Source organism: Chrysochloris asiatica, unplaced genomic scaffold (assembly GCF_000296735.1).
Source record: "Chrysochloris asiatica unplaced genomic scaffold, ChrAsi1.0 scaffold00052, whole genome shotgun sequence".
In the NCBI taxonomy this organism is placed as follows: Eukaryota; Metazoa; Chordata; class Mammalia; order Afrosoricida; family Chrysochloridae; genus Chrysochloris; species Chrysochloris asiatica.
In genome coordinates this window covers 18,699,047-18,703,889 of record NW_006408570.1, presented here as the reverse complement: position 1 = coordinate 18,703,889, position 4,843 = coordinate 18,699,047, and the positions used below count along the sequence as shown (strand labels likewise).

The following is a 4,843-nucleotide window of genomic DNA, read 5'->3' as shown; positions in this document are numbered from 1 at the left end:
AGGAGCGGAGGACCCTGGGACCATCAACGGAGAAGAGCGGACTGTGGGACCCTATCCAGATATGCAGTGACACCAGAGATGGAGACGGAGATGATGACGTGGACAGATGGAGCGGCTAGGGCCTCCGGACTCAGGGAAGGAGAGAGGCTGTGTGCTGACAGCCGGAGGGCAGGCTTGCAGGGTATACTCTTAGGTTGTTTGGTAATGCATGAAGGGCATTGTAATCATCACTGCAATGAAACGAAATGATGATAGGATGAATATAAAGCTAAAGCTGATGTTCTGCCATGCAAACTATCACTCAATTCACAATTTAAAACACAAAGTAGATTGCCAGGCCTTTCTTCTAAGATGCCTCTGGAAAGTCATAAACTTTCAACCTTTTGGTTAATAGTCGAACACATTAATCATTTGCCCATCAAGTTACTCTGCATTTTACTTTAATCAGCTAAAACTATTAGTACTTATTGACAAGTGTACAGAATTACAAATGTTACACACTGTTTTCTAGTTTGGCTTTTCATGCTTTAGCTTATGTGTCCTACAATTCATGTTTCATTTTCCATAACAAATTTTCACAATTTATTATAATAAATTTAAAAAGTTGTTTATTACACTCTTAATTCAGGTACATTATTTCTTCACAACCTAAGTTAGTAGTAGCTTTATTCTTCTTAAATTAACTAATTTCTCACAATCTCCTAGTTCACAAGTGATGAAAAAGGAAAGGAACCTGTTTCTATCTGGCTCCAAAGCCACACTCTTAACTAGTATTCAGTTTAAGCAAAACATAAAGCAGGGCTCTCAACAGTTTGATTACTCTTATCAATTACTGTCTAAAGCTATACATACCAAAATTTCTATTATAATCACCATCAGTATACTCTAAGTTATGAATTCCTAATACAGCTATCCACTACTTTTCCACCACTTTCCAAAAGTTCACTTTATGCCACACTTTATGCCACTTCACTTTTACAAAAAATCTACCTTAGTACCTGTTTTCACAAACTGGAAGAAACCCAAATAGGATTTTCATTTTTAAGGGGAAAAAAGGGGTAAGGCAAAAACAAGTATTCAGTATTTGTTTTTGCAGCAAGCAATTATTGTTGTTGTTGTTAAGTACCATGTGGAGTTGGTTCCGACTCATAGTGACCCTACACAGGGTTTCCAAAGCTGTAAATCTTTATGGGAGCAGACTGCCTCATCTTTCTCCCACGGAACCAGTGGTAGTTTCGAACTGCCGATTTAGAGGTTAGCAGCCCAATTCGTAACCACTACGATACCAGAGTTCCTTGCAAGCAATTATAGAGGTAAGCAAATATCCTCTTCAGGTAGACTGATGTTGCTAAGCTCCTTCCCATGAACTACACTGTGTATTTCTAACTTATATAACTATAGTCTATATTTCTATTTTATACAAGGTATGGATTTATTATTCCCACTTTTACTATACATGTCAGTAGTGTTTCAGGTTTTATTAGGTACAAAAACATAAATTCAAAATGAAGGCTCAGATCTGATTATTTCTCAGCAAATCACTACTAATGTTCATTTTAAATCATTAATATATTTCATGTATTATGAAATTTCCATTAACCTATGTTACCCCACAAGTTGATGGTTATCTCTTCCGTATTTGTGCCCATTCCAAAGAGAGGTGACCCAACAGAATGCAGAAATCATCAGACAATGTCTTTGATATCTCAAGCAAGTGAAGTTTTGCTGAAGGTAATACAGAAACGGCTACAATCATACATTGACAGAGAACTTCCAGAGGTTCAAGCCAGATTCAGAAGAGGCCGTGGAACAAGAGATAGTATCATTGCTGAAGTCCAATGGATCTTGGTTAAAAGCATAGAAACATCAGAAAGATGTTTACCTGTGCTTTACTGACTACACAAAAGCTTTGATTGTGTGGATCATGACAAGCTATGGACAACACTGAGAAGTGTGAGTATTCTGGAACACTTAATTATACTCATGAGGAATCTGTACCTAGACCAAGAAGCAGTTGTTCGAACAGAACATGGGAACACTGAATGTTTTAAAATTAAGAAAGGTGTGCAACAAGGTTGTATTCTTTCACCATACTTTTTCAACCTGTATGCTGAGCAAACAATCCCAGAAGTTGGGTTCTATGAACAAAAGACGTGGCTTCAGGACTGGAGGAAGACTCATTAGCAACCTGTGATATGCAGATGATACAACCTTGCTTGCTGAAAGTGAAGAGGACTTAAAACATTTAATGATGAAGATCAAAGAGCACACAGCCTTTGGTATGGATTACATCTCAATGTCAAGAAAAAAAAATCCTCACCACTGAACCAATAAATCACATTCTTATCAATGGAGAAAAGATTAAAGTAGTCAAGGACTTCATTCTTCTTAGATCAACTAACAACACTCACGGAAGGAACAGTCAAGAGATCAGAGGACACATTGCATTAAACAAATCTGTTGCACAAGATTTGCCTTCACTTTTTAAAGTGTTGAAGAGCAAAGATGTCAGCTTGAGGACTAAAGTGCGCATGACTCAAGCCATGGTATTTTCAATAACCTCATATACTTGCGAAAGCTGGACAGTGCGTAAGGAAGACCGTAGAATTGATGCCTTTGAGTTATGGTGTTGGGAGGAGAATACTAAAATGCTGTGAGCTGCCAAAAGAACCAACAGATCTGTTTTGTAAGTGCAGCCAGAGTGCCCCTTAGAGGCCCAGATGGCCAAACTTTGTCTCTCATACTTTGGACATATTGTCAGGAGAGAACAGTCGCTGGAGAAGGATATCATGTTTGGTACGATAGAGGGTCAGAGAAAAAGAGGAAGACCCCCAAAGAGATGGATTGGCCAGGTGGCAGCATTAATGGACTCAAGTGTGGCAACAGTAGTGAGGTTGGCCCAGGATCAGACATTGTTTCGTTCTGCTGTGCATAAGGTCGCTAAGAGTTGGTGCCAACTCGATGGCACCTAACAACAACAACCCCATAAACAAAGGAGGATCAACACCTCAACACACTCAAAAGAAATTCAGCTGGTGAAGACTCAAAAAACAGTTATCAATAAGGATGGCATGTAAGTTTTAACTGTAACCTTGATTAAAACAAATATATCTACCATTTTATTGATAAAATAAAAAAGGATACAATAAATCAGTCTCTGGGCTATTAACAAGATCATTCCAAATTCTTTAAGAATTTATCTATCAGTCTGAGCAAGTACACCTGATTCTTGTTTAGCCGTACTTTAGTGCAAGAAAAGGTCCAACACCTTTTCAAAGATTTAAAAAGCTACACAAGAATCAAGTGAAGGTTATTGTGATGAAGAATTTGTTGCCAACGAAGGGTTGGCCCAATCATTTCAAAGTTAACCCAAATTTACTTAAAATTAAAGCAAGACACCAAAGATGGTGTCACCTAACTCAAAAAGAGATGGCAGACCATACTTCTTTTTATTTGTGTGGCTCTCCTTAGTGCTGTTAATAAGTCACACATCAGGCTACTGGAAGAGCTCACTAATGCCTCTTTGGAGTCTCTCATTCCAGGGCTTTGACCTGTCATTTTTCCCATTCTGGTGATTGAATCAAGTAAATTGTAGAAATTCAGGTCCGTTCTGTTCAGTTTGTAGGTCATGACAAGCCAATTAAGAGCTATCTGGAAGTAGTACATTTGTAACCCTGGGACTGCCTGTATATTGTATAGCACATATTCTCTGAAATTAATCTACTCTGCTGAACTCCTTATGGTCAGCTATACTGTGTGCCTCAAAACATTAGTTTATGTATCACTGCATTTAATATGCTAATTGTTCAATATTCACAACGTTTCTCACCCTTAAAAATTTCTGAAGGACTGAGAAGTTTAAAATGGCTAGACATACAAGTGAAAAGAATTATTAGCCATAACGAACTAAAATCACAAGAAGAAGAAATTGCGATTCCTCATTACAAAGTTTATTTACATTAACTACTGTATTCCCTCTATATATTCTCACTATATTTTAAAAAATGAGTCACATGCACATAATTATTAACAGAAAGGAAAAATTTCCAGAAAGGTAACCGGAGTCGCTAAAACAATACTGATCTTTTTTTATTTTAAATTAATTTTGTTACAGGCCTCTAGCTTTGCCACATAGACTTAGTCCTAAATCTCGCAAGATAAAATTTTTTTAGAATTTCTATAATTCCAAGATAATAAAAGAGGAGTTAAAGATATAGATCAAACTATATCTTCCTGTTTTAAAACTAAAACTATTGGCTAATAAGAAAGGAAAAAGGAAGACATAATAGATATTGATAGCCTATCACTTAATGACTAAAGGTATTCGACATACTGAAAGAAAATTTGAAAACAAATAATAGCAATTTAAAATACAACTCACAAGCTAGTTTCCAAAGTATTTAAAGATGCATACCTTTGTGTCCAGGAATTGATATAAGCAAATATTTTGAGAGTATGTTCCTTTCTGAGCTGCAGTCCATCACCACCTTCTATATCTGATACTGAAATAAAAGCCAGAAAAAAGAATCTTAAAAAAAAATTACTAAAGTAGTAACTAAACCAATACTAAAAGTCATTCTTCAAAATATATTCCAGGTTTACAAACTAAACATTTCTTTCATTTTCACCAAAAAAAACCTTTTAGTTTATATCATTAACGACCAATTTGAGCTTTAGCAATAAATTCTTTTTTTTTTTTTAAGTTTTACTATGAATTATGTGATCATTTATATGGCAGAACATTAGTTTTTCATTCATCCTATCATATGTCCTTTCTTTGTCATGGTTACAATCCCCTCCATGCATAAATAAATTAACAAATGTAACTTCAGAGCAATGGGAG

The 4,843-nt window shown here is 36.1% G+C and overlaps 1 protein-coding gene across 1 annotated transcript in view; it reads right to left on the bottom strand.

The window, feature by feature from the left end:
- Window positions 1-4,502, bottom strand: part of USP34 (ubiquitin specific peptidase 34) — a 307,094-nt gene extending 302,592 nt beyond the window's left edge. The window contains 1 exon segment of the mRNA XM_006862984.1: window positions 4,415-4,502. The gene's annotated coding sequence lies outside the window, so the exon portion shown is untranslated.
- Window positions 4,503-4,843: the final 341 nt, after the last annotated feature.